The 12,957-nt window shown below is 37.7% G+C and overlaps 1 protein-coding gene across 3 annotated transcripts in view; it reads right to left on the bottom strand.

The window, feature by feature from the left end:
- Positions 1-12,957, bottom strand: part of LOC117418036 (phosphatidylcholine:ceramide cholinephosphotransferase 1-like) — a 58,203-nt gene that overhangs the window by 14,302 nt on the left and 30,944 nt on the right. The window contains exon 1 of one of the 3 annotated variants that reach the window (XM_034030557.3): positions 10,990-11,174. The exons of 1 other annotated variant lie outside the window; for it this stretch is intronic. The gene's annotated coding sequence lies outside the window, so the exon portion shown is untranslated. Of the gene's footprint in view, positions 1-4,842; positions 4,864-10,989; positions 11,175-12,957 lie in introns of those variants that run through there. One more of the 3 variants, XM_034030561.3, reaches the window with a different exon arrangement.

A 12,957-nucleotide genomic window follows, 5' to 3' on the forward strand; every position in this document is an offset into this window, starting at 1 on the left:
CCAGTCCTCTGACAAAACAATATCTAAAAGATACCAGTATCATTTCTTTAATGAATAAGGCATGAAGAGCTATGCTGCTCAGCTTTTTTTTTTTACATAATAAAGGTTCACATAACTTATTTGTGTATAACTTTAAATTTCCTGTATAACCTTGCATTTAAGACTTTATCCATAAAAAAAAAATGTTCTTCTTTCTTCAAGTTTTTTCACAGCTGTCTTAAGTGCTTAGCTTGTACTGCAGCTTACTCTCACAGTTTCAGCTGACACAGCCGAGACACTGTAGTTTACCAAGGTTCTGAACCCTCGCAGTCATAAAACAGTGACTGGGAAAGGCAAACAGGCTTTGTGATTAGGTTACTTCCTGATGATCTTGGACCGTGATTGCTCATCGTGTATGAACAGTTGTCATTTGCTAGTTATCAAACAAGACAGGTTGTGACTAAAGAATTAGGAAATATTAAAAGACAAAAGTTGTGTTTAATGACACACATTTTTCACAAAACTTAGAACAAAACCAAATTACAACACAGCTAACAGTCATACAATTGGATGTAATTAATTGCACTATAGTGTTCACTTTACTGTATTTATTTTTATTTTTTTGGTAATGTCGGTTTGGAGAACATTTTCTATCACAAACAGAAACAAACACATGTTCCTATATGGTTATGTAAAGCAAGGCAGTTTAGGAAATTACATGCAAAAAAATAAATTTACAAGAATGATGGTACTTTGTATAAGTAACAAACAACTGCTCTTAAGACTGTCCCAACGATACACCGAGGAGGTGGATTTCACAGCCATGTAAATTGTGTGCTAGCAACCAAATAAACCAAACTAAAACAACAAGCACAGTTTTTTAAACAAGCAATCTAACTTTCTAGCCACCAATTATAGCAATATATGAGCTTTTGTCACCTACATTCCTGAAGGGTTTTTTTTTGTGAATAATGATTACTGCTATTAAACAGCATCAAACTGCGGAAGAGAGAAATCTGTTTTTGGCTTCACTAGTGATCTCTTTGTTCACATTTGACTTCTTCCCTTGTTACAACAACATTTCCTGTTTGTTATGCATCACAACTCAAACTGACAGCTCACTGCTAAGACTTGTAACCTCTGACCTCCAGAACAGGTCCTAAGGCCTTGGCATAAGGACTCTGTATTGAATATATGCCGCTTACAGTATGATTGTACGTTTGTTTCAGATGCAATTGTAAGTGTCAAACGTAATTAGTCTGTCAGTCTAAAGGCAGGGGTGCCCAAAGTTTACAAAGCAGAAGGCTGCATACAAAGGCTGCTGTGGGACCGACAGAGCTTGAATTACATTTTTGTTTGCAGGGGGATTTCCCCCCCTATGGTGCAGCCAATGGGGGGGGGGGGGGGGGGGGGGGAAGGGGGATTCCAAAATTTTAGGGGGGGAATGGCAAAAAAAAATAAAAAAATAAAAAAGGCACTTTTGCATGTAAAAAAACACATATTTTACTGCATCATCATTCACACTGGCGTTGCTTTAAAATAATCTGCTTTCTAGAGACCTAGCTGTTCATCACTGTGAGACAGAACACTATCCATTGCTTTTGCCATTGCCTGACTTGAAGTTTTTGCATGCAGCAGAAGAAAAAGGTGCTTTTCTTTTTCACCAGCGCTCCATTTCTTTTTTTTTAACTCTTTACACACAGCCCTATTTCTGCCTGTTTTTCACTGTTTTCATTTATGTTTAACTACTGGACACTTTGTGCTGCATGCATATAACTTACCAAATGAAAGGCCACAAAAGTTCCTTTCATATTATGTAAGTTGCAGCAGGATCAGGCTACTATATGTGGTAGAGATGAGAATATATGGAAAAAAAAAACAAAAAACGCTTTCAAAACAAAGTTTTCAAAATACGGGAGCTTTTGTAAATTGAAATCTTAGTGGCCTGAATTAATGGTGTGTTTAAGGCTTGTACAATCAAAATTGAAATGCAGAAGAAAAGTCTCATCTACCAGTAAAATGTCATTCAGAGTCATACAGTGTGCTTGGTCACTTTTGGCTTTTTTTTTTTCCTTCTGTCAATTTAATATGTCTGTTGTGTTCCAATATTATTTTTTTTGTACTGTCAACACTGTACAATTTAACTATAAAAGATGAAAAATACCACAGGGGGGCAATGTCTTGTGTTATGATATATTTAGACAATGGTGTTAATAAGGCATCCCAGAGCTTTGACCCTCCCCCTGGTCCCCAACCCTCCCCCCTGAGCTGGGTGGATAGACCTTTGTGATAAAGCAAGTAACTGCCATAAAACTGTTTTATAATTATTCAATGCAGTGATCTTTTTGTGCTCGACTTTTAATACATGGACTTTTTTAAAAAGGCATCTCATTATGATGGTTTTCTATTGTGAGTTTTACATTTAAAATGACTTAACACTCATTAGGTGCTCTCCATCGCAACTGTGATCACTATAGATTTTATTAACACTCAGTACTGTATTTCATGACCACTGAATGGGATGCCTACAATATCAGCATTCATGCTGACCAGCATCAGCTTGAAACAGAGAATCTTGCCACAATAACCACACCGAGTAAGGCAGCAGAACCCCAACAACAGAATATGTGTCAAATATATTTTATCTACTAAAGTTTTTGTTATTAACAAGGGTCTTTTATATAAAATGCATATAAAATGTGTTCAATTGTACCCAAAACTTAGATCACTTGCAGGTATGTTTCACAACTTCCCTGTATGAATGGAGGTCAACCACTGAGCATACCCTAGCCTGTGGTGTAGTGGCAGGTGGCCAAGGTTGGTCAGCGACAGAAATAGCAAATGCCAAACACAAAACTTCACTTTAAAGTGCCTTGGCACACTTTTAAATCAACAAAAAACAAATGAAAGTTTTAAACAAAACTCTTACATCAAACAAACTCTATCACAAATCAACACCCAAGCTACAGCTATCCTGGTGCAGGGTAGAAAGCACAACCTGCTGCTCTCTGCCCTTCTCTCTCCAAACCAACATTTCCTTTCCTTTTATAGGGAGTGGCCACAGGTAATTGACTTCAATCATTCAATTGCCACCTGGCCACATTACACACTTTTCTATTAAATAAAACAATGAAACAGTTAAAAAAAAAAGTGCCACGTGGCTGTGCAAGGATGGCCATCTTGGTTTTAGCCACCAAACTCTCTCACACACACCAGTGCACACATGTGCAGAGCCGCTACTTTATCACATAGCCCTACACCAGTGTTATGGCAGGAGTTTCAAACTCTATACTTTGTAACGCATCAGCTGTGCAGATTCCTTCCTGTCATTCAATAACCACCCAAAGCTATAAAAAAAAAAAAAAAAGAGAGACCAGAACCAGATGCTTCAGTGTGACAGCTGATGTCTAATCTGGAAAGCCATAAAATGTTCCCTAACTTAAACACAAGATCATCATTAGGGAGGAGATCTATACACAAACACAAGGATCTTTGCCAGCTTATTATGCTTTGTGCAACAGACAAGCCGGCAGATTTAATACAGTAAAATCAATAAACACACAAAGGAAACTAATATATAATCCATAAAAGCGGCGAAGGTGTCTGATATGCCCTTATTATCAAGGCTTGTATTAACACAGTCTACAGGTTTGTTATATTAAAATCAAGAGAAGCACCCTTGGAACGAATACTGTTCTGTACACAGAAAATGAGTATCTCCCACACGTGTGTGTGTGTGTGTATGTGTGTATATATATATATATATAGATATATGTGTGTGTGTGTGTGTTTGAGAGAGAGAGAGCTGGAGTCATTTAACAGTATCGACCCCTCTTTTCTCCATGAACAAATAAGACCTCCCACTGTAAATTCCTTCAGACTACTTTTTGCCAGTTAATACTACTCACCACAGGGACCTCTTCCTGTAATTGCTGCTGTTCTGCTAAGTACAGAAATTAACTGTAGCTAAAAGATTCTGAAGAAACTACAAGACATTATGAACATAAAAGTTTCAACAAGAGCTGAAAGTCTCAACAATTCACACTTCCCTCCAAAGTCTGAGAAAGAGTTACTAATATAACCGCTGCAATACAGAACCTGACGGTTACCTAACATTACAGTAGTTACCAAGTCATTGATGACCTCAGTTCTGTACTTTGTCACCAAAATTAAACTGACAGTTTAAAAAGAGCCTTTTAATTACATGCAAGTACAGGTGGGCCATAGCAGAAATTCAGGATCCCACAAAAAACAAATCTAGGTTTTATTCCACTACTCCTTAAAAAACTAAAAAAAATAAAATTGAATAAGACCTTACAGTAAATAAGTTACACTAAAGCCGTAGGCCATCATTTCACACAAACACTGTAAAGGTGAAATACCAGATTTATGTGAAGGTTTCTTATTTTACACAGAAGACAGCATGTCTTGCACAAACACTATGGTTCAAACATAATGATTCAAACATATACATAAACTATGGTTCAAACATATACATTTAGAAACCATTAGTGTGAATGCATTTAACCTGAGAAAAAACAGTAGCAACAGAAACAAAACAAAAAACCTTGATTACAGACACCATACACAATCTGCCGTTACATAGATTAGCATAACATTTACCCTTTGAGCCAGAAAACGGTTTGTCACATTGGTACATTACTATAAATCATTCATTCGTTCTAGGCCAATCTAGTTACAATGTCCAGTTACTGTGCAACTTTTCTTGTCAATGTAATTAAAGAAAAAATAAATCTGACAAAAACATTTTTCAAGTATTTGAAAACTGTTAACAAAATAAATGTCTGGCTTCTTTTGACTAAAGAAGATATCACAAATGGAAGAAATCCAGTTAAACCATACCATTAAGAGGATCACTGTTCCAGTTACTGTTTCAACAGAGCAGGAAACCTATCTCACTGAACTCACAACTCAGTCTGGATTAGTCCAGTTAAGCAGAGAGGTTTCATGCAAATAAGGGGTGAGGGAGGTGGGTTAATGAGTAACAGGTACTTCAGGTCTAACCTGCTATACTACTGACCATTTTTTTTAATATAGGTTTGTCACAGGCAAGTCCAAATTCTAACATTATTCTGTGAATAAAGCTTCTCCTCACCTCTCTGAAAATAGTAAATCAGCATTGTGGTTTTCTGTTGCGAAGTCTCAAATGGCAATAACCAAAATGTAAAATATTTCCTTACGACTCATTAGCATAACACATTTGCAAGCCCCCTTCGGAAATGTGTTGGTTATTGGCCAGTCCTCATTCATGGAATCACCACAGTGAGTTAGTGTTTGAATACTCAAATTAAAATGTATTACTTTAAATTTTACTCCCAGAAAAAACAAAACTTTAACCCACAAGTTTTACAATAATACATGTACTCAAGCACTGCAATATGATATTATTTGACCCTTAAACCACAGCACCCCATGAAAGTTATTATTATTATTATTATTTGTTTATTTAGCAGACGCCTTCATCCAAGGCGACTTACAGAGACTAGGGTGTGTGAACTATGCATCAGCTGCAGAGTCACTTACAATTACGTCTCACCCGAAAGACAGAGCACAAGGAGGTTAAGTGACTTGCTCAGGGTCACACAATGAGTCAGTGGCTGAAGTGGGACTTGAACCGGGGACCTGTTTCTTTAACCACTGGACCACACAGCCTCCTGTTAATTTAATTGAATGACCTACATTTAGTTAGACCTACATTAAGTTAATTGAATGACCTACATTTATTCTGTTCATATTATCACATCAAATTATTAATTACAGTATATTATATTATAGACTGCTCGGGACCTTTTTAGCCAATCAGAGAGCATGTTACACCTACTGTATTCCACAACACATTACAGAGAAACCCTATTCATGCCATCAACGTGCCACATAAAGTTTTTACCATGTTCTCCATATCATCATGGTTGATGTCACCTGCTTAAAAAAATAAAAAGTACCTGAGGCATCTCTTGGAATTCGATTCAATTGCAAAGTCCATTCAAAACAGTGACATCACAATCGGCTACTTAACGGTATTCTCTTCATCACCCTTTTCCCTCTTCAATAAAAACAACAATGGACTAAATAAAGGCTGGTAATGATTAGAAAACAAATATAGCTAGATATTTATTGTGTGTATTAATAATAAAGACTTATAGGATGGCAATGGGTTATAACGACACTCGTAGTGCTTAAAATGGGCCTCGGCCCATTCACTTCTATTTGTGCCAATATTCCGGCACAGACGGTCACCATCTTCTATCCCTATATCTTATTATATTGCATCATATTATATAACTAACAAAACGAAGATGGATATAATCTCTGTGGTTTTGTGGTGCCCTCTCTCCTGTTTCTCTTCCGGGATGGGGATGTATAGGGCCTTATGAAATCCTTTTTAATTATTTTGGATTTTCGGATTCATTTTTTCCTGATTTCGGATTTTTCGGTTTAAAAAAAATCGGTAATTTGTTAGTTAGTTTGTTTTTTATAAACACAAGTGTTTGATACATTGACAGCAATGATGAAGCTAGAAATGCATGAAAAAATAGAACAAATTGGTACAAATTGGCACAATGTAATAGAAACTAGGAACATTGCAAATAAAAAAAAAAAAATCAAAATGTAGTCTTTTTTAATATGTTTAACTTTTCAACACAAGCTGAACTATAACATTTCACAACAGATTTAATGTTTTTAATCATAATTAATGGCAAACAATGTAAATAAAAGCCTAAATATTTTTATTTATTCTAATTTAATAAAAAGGCACTTAGTAATATCTTCCTGAGAACTTTGGAGAAAAACATGCAGCAACTAGACACTGCATTCTGTAGTAGTCATTACAGTACTATCTGCTCAGAATAACTTATAAGTAGTTGTTTTCCTCCCAAGCGATAACGGTAGTTACATTTTTACAGTTAAATCACGGTCGTGTATGGTGGCTGAGAGGTGCAAAAATAGTTTTTTTTCATGCATTCCCATGATGTTTGTTTCTTGAAGCCTCTTGTCATACAAGCACAGTGCTATTTCAATGTATTTTTTAAAATATATACATATATATTGTTTGTTTGTTTAAACTGATTTTGTGGTAATGTCCTCGGGTGCCTAATTCCGCCATTTTCTCTGAATTACATGATTCCGTCAGTGTTCTCCGCAACGCGGATTTCATAGGGCCCCAGATTTAGGTCACAGTGACTGAAGACTTCTCAGCTTACAGGAGGATAAAGAACAGTGAAAGGAGAGCGTGGGAATGGAAAGCTGAGGCAGCACATTCATCTCCCCAGGGTGTCCAGGTGCTCAGGTAAAGGGGTAAGGCAGTGACGCTATGCCATACTCAAGACTTGGTGAGAAGCTAAAGCATCATTCTGCAAACCTCAACAGTATAAAGAAAAACAACAGCAAACACTCAGTAGATTGAATTAACATCTCAGATCATAATTCTTTTTTTCTCCAAAAAAGCACACATGCTTGTACAACTAATTTTAAAGAAAAACTTCTGCAAAGTCACTATTTTGAATGGACATCAAAAGTGCTAAAAGCATCTGGGGTAATGGCTATTCAAGAACAAGTACACATTCAACATTTTTTACATTCTTCGCATGTTTGACAAATAAATCCATACACTTTCACTGGCTCCTTCTCTTTTAGGCTTACATAGGCCAACTATGAACTCAGGTGAGATGAGCCAAGAAGAAAAACCCAGGCTGAGGAGGTGTACTGTATAGTTGAAGAAGTACTGCCCAGTGTTTTGGAGTCGCTTTGAACTGCACAAATCTAACTTTCATGACAAGCCCTGATTTTGTGACGTGACAGTGGACTTTGCCTCTTTCACATATAACCAACATTACAAAAGGAAACATAAGCCTAAAAAAAGCACAGTGTATAAGAATCAAGATTTACAAGTTAGTAACTACTGCAGTTCCATAGAATTGATACTTAACATGTCTCTTCTCACAGTTTCAGTTTGAGTTCAAAGCAGGAAGCTAGTGGAGCAAACAAAAAAAGACATCTTGTGACCATACATACAAATAAATAAATGGCTGACACAGTTCTGAACTGGTTCTTTGATCAAATAGCACAGTTTTTACAAAAGGTTACAATTAATTTAACAACTGTTGCTGACAGAAAACGTAGAAAGGAGTAAACAAAGGCAAGAAAGAAGGATCATAGCTGTCCGATAAAAAGCAAAGTAACCAAAAGTCAGTTAAGACAAGAGAGCCGAAGCTGTCTTATTTAAGAGCAAGCTATATATTTGTAATTTCAAAAGGTGAGGTAAACCTTTTTGTTTTTGAACTACAGAAATCATGGATAACTATAGCTGAATCTTGATGTGCATTTTCTGCCTTTTTGCTTACAGTAAAGCCAGGAGTGGCCTGCAGATGAGATTTGTTTTTTTCTTTTTGAACCGTTGATAAACCCTCCATATTCTCGCATTCATTCCAGTCAAATGAAGATATTTATACAAAATGCCTGCCGTTCATTCTCACCTCCCACACATCTGAAAAATGCACTGACACACCACATCTCAGAATCTCTCCATTCTCACTGCATTATGTTACAAGGGCCTCAGACCCATGTTTACACCTTCAGGTGTAACTAAAGTAAGTTATTTCTATTTCTGTGGATTATCATCATGATTTCCAGGACACGTTTTTGGTCACAAATAATTTAAATCCTATCAGCAGTTCGCATAAGCATGTGTATAAAACCATGCACATATGAAGTCAGTTCTTCAAATGATCTCTGCGATATGAGGTTTTGGTAGAATGGAGTAGAGTGGCAGGTTGGTAAAATTACTGCCACAAAAGGGTTACATTTTCTTGTATGATACTCACGACACAGCTTGATATACAGAATCATAGAATACCAATATCTCAAAGCATTAGGTCACCCAGAAGTTACATAGCCACAATGTGGCTTAGGTCACATGTCAAAGTGAATGGTACAGTCATATTTTTCTACTCGATTGTCTAATTTTCTTTTTTGTACTACAGTACCTCAGAATTTATCTTGATCCAATTAAAAATAAAAGCAGAATTTGTATAGATTGGGACTCCCGAGTGGTGCATCCGGTAAAGGCGCTCCACGTGGAGTGCAGGATGCGCTCTATAGCCTGGACATCGCCGGTTCGAGTCCAGGCTATTTCACAGCCGACTGTGGACGGGAGCTCCCAGGGGGCGGCGCACAATTGGCAGAGCGTCGCCCGGGGGGAGGGAGGGAGGGTTAGGTCGGCCAGGGTGTCCTAGGCTCACAGCGCACCAGCGACCCCTGTAGTCTGGCCGGGCACCTGCGGGCTTGCCTGTAAGCTGCCCGAGAGCTGCGTTGTCCTCCGACGCTGTAGCTCTTGGGTGGCTGCATGGTGAGTCCGCAGTATGAAAAAAAACGGTCTGCTGACGGCACACGCTTCGGAGGACAGCGAGTGTTCGTCTTCGCCCTCCCGAGTCAGCGCAGGGGTGGTAGCAGTGAGCGGAGCCTAAAAAATAATTGGCCATTCCAAATTGGGAGAAAATAATAAAAAATAATTGGCAACGACTAAATTAAAAAAAAAAAAAAAAATCTGTATAGATTAATCTAGTGCATGTTTATACCAAAACAATGGAAAGCAAAGTTCAGGGGTAATACCAGTAATACCGTAATTAACCCCTTATATGTTGTCTAGGTAGTTTAATCCTATAATGCTCTTCCACCTGCAAACTACTGGAACCGAAATGCACATCATCTTTATCAGAAGTACTACTTCCTGCATCTCAGGCTTATACTGGGAACCTGCAAGTATCTGTAATATGGCACGGTAAAAAATAAAGCAAGGTTATTAACTTGAAAAATTACAGCGCCAGGAGAAAGCTGTGTGCCAGAACAATGGAAAGTGGCACTGAAACAGTATTTTTTCACTAGAAACTTAAGTATTAAAATGTAATAATACAGATGTGACAGTAGTAAGACAATAATTAGAAGTGTTCGATCTTAATGCAGCATAAACTGAGAAAAAAAATCCCATGACCTCAATATGGCAGCATATTGTTTATAGATATTAGCAGTTCTTGGGGTATTGTTTATACACTACTGTATATATCAGTGTACAAAACCTATGTATCCCAATACTGTATGTATTGTGTAATGAATAAGTATCATACACAGTGCTCATAGAAGCTGGCAATCTAACTGGTGTGAAAACTGCAAAGAGGCAGGACCCTGCTGGAAAAGTTAGGTCATACTGCATGAATCACTTTCTTCCATTATAGAGTACCCAAAAAACAGTAGACTGCGGGGCTGGTGTTACTGTGGCAACCAGGAATTACATTCATAAAGGTTCTCCAACTAGGAATGGAAAAGGCAAGTCAAATACAGACAAGAAGCCCTACTGCAAATTAATGAAGGAAGAAAACAATGATCCACCCCTTGTACAGTACTGTAATCTCCAACATCTAAACAAAAACCTTAACCAACACATGTTTTAATAATTGTTTGTTCCGTATAGTATAGCAGAGACCATTGAATGTGGCAGGTTCTCGCTGGTTTGTTCCGTACACACCAGGATCATAACGAAAGCTGGCTGTGATGAGATTAAAACAGCCTTCCCGTGAACAAGGCACTGCATATGACTTAGAAGTAAACTGGCTTGATCCACTAGGATGTGATCTTTTCAGAAATCATGTGCAGCAAAACCTGTTTTTGGATAATGCCTAACCAGCTCCTGAGGCAAACAGGATTTCTTTGATGATGACCATTTTATGTAATGAACAAAAAAGTTTTTTTTTTCTCCATTGCATATCTGACTGCTTACTCCCTCGCTGTTTTCTGTTTAATCTAAACACCTCTACACCATAATTCCATGCAAGGGCCTAACTGTAGCAATTATTGCAAATGTCACTCTGTATAACATACAAACAAAAAGAAACTCAGTAATAAAAGTTATTCATTATTCAAGCTACATGGTGTTTTGTTAGATACACATTAAAAAAACCCTAATAACCAATAAACAAAGCATAAATAGATACTTACTATATTGTTGTCCTCCTTACTAAATGCTCTAGAATCATTAGACAGGTAGTCTTGAAATGTACATTAAAATATAAGACTTGTTACACTTTAGTTTGGATGTTTATTTCATCAAGAAAAATGATTTCTTCTCTTTTTCTGCCTCTTTAACTCCAAGCTGATCTGCAATAGCACAGCTACTGAGGTGTATTGTACGGTTCGTGCCACTTCTGACTCAAATGCAGAATGAACAGTCGATATGGAACGTTCACATGCCCTGGTAGATTTTTGTGGGCTGGGCTGTGATGTAACAGGAAGGCCCCTCCCATTGCTTTTCTGTCCTGCACTTTCCTTTTACACCTGGTTGGTCTCAGTCAGCTTAGCATGATGTTAGTTAAAGTCACTAAAGGTGGGTTTACTTCTGTCATTAAGTACTCAAAGCACACAATTACGTACATGTTTTTATGCACTACAATTAATACCTTTTGTATACTTCAATTGTACTTCAGTTCTCAATAGATGATAACATCAAGCATGCCTTTCTCCAATGGAATTTGCCTGTGAATGTTAAGTTTCCTGTGTCTTATTACAGAAATATGCCAAATTTTATAAATCAGCCAGGATCAGACTGCATTAAAACAAATATTTTTCCTTCCCAGTAACTGTATTCATAAGATGGGTACAAACCTTTGGAATAAGTAAAGAATCAAATAAATAAATAAATAAATAAATAAATAAACAAAAAACCAAAAACAAAAAACTCCACAAGGACTAGCCTAAGCTACTGTTAATGATTAGATAGAGGACCAAACCAGCCTGGAATAATAGCGCCTGTTGATGGGCTGTGCATCAGTTTGAAACACCGGACATTGTAAAATATCCCACAATGTAGTTCCTACAGATATGAAATCTAATGCCTACGGTGTTATTTGCCAGAAACTCAATGTGTTTGTAGCAAAAGCAATTGGAAGTGTTGACCTCGACCTGCATTGCCCTTCCTTTTATACACAATAACCAAAGGGCCTGAATTCCCTTTGAAATCAAAACTACCACCACTGATTTGCTCTTGCTGTGACATACAAATAAATCAGAAGGTCAACACCGTTGTGTTGCACAGAAGGTGTTGCTGGAGGGGGAAGGAATCAACAAGGTGTGTAACACCCTGTCACAAAGACGGCCAGAGTGGGTGGCGTCAGACCGGAAGCAGGAAGGAATACAGAGACAGTGGTTGTGATGAGCCGAGTGCAATGGCTGCACTCAGCGTTTATTAACAAAATAAAAGGGTTTAACAGACAAAAACACGGGACACGGCACTACACGCCAAAATAAAAAGACAAACAAAACGGACTAAACACAAACGGTGCTCGGAGACAAACAAACACGGTGAGTACACACACTTATCTTCACTTTTACGATCTTTAACTTAACTCTCCTCTCTCTCCTTCTCTCTCTCTCCCGTTCTCCTCTTCCGAACACCTAACCACGACTGAGTGAAACTGTGCATCTATATATACTGTTGTGCTGGGATTCAATTACTAATTAATTACTCACTTGAATCCCAGCACGTGAATTCATTACGTGCAACCCCGTGCCACACATTATACACATTTTATCTGCACGTGAAGTGATGTGCCATCCTCGTGCCTAAATATAATTATACACTTTAAACACACGTGAAACACAGACCCGTTTATATCCCGTGTACCAATCTATACACCAACATTAACATACGCACGCATATATACAACACAGAACACACAAATGCACACAGGGGCGGGGCACTTTGCCACACACCCATATCCTATTATTTGTGGGTGAGTAAAATATACTACAGCCTTGGAATCATGAGCACTTCTGATAAATACATACTTAACCATTGCATTTAAACTGCAACACTGAATATTTAATGCATTCTAAAAGCTCAGCTGATTGGGAGCCTCATTCAACTCAATATCGTTGACCATGTGTTTTACTGTAATTTTACAGAAAAAA

The sequence above is a fragment of the Acipenser ruthenus genome, chromosome 13, assembly GCF_902713425.1.
Source record: "Acipenser ruthenus chromosome 13, fAciRut3.2 maternal haplotype, whole genome shotgun sequence".
Taxonomy (NCBI): Eukaryota; Metazoa; Chordata; class Actinopteri; order Acipenseriformes; family Acipenseridae; genus Acipenser; species Acipenser ruthenus.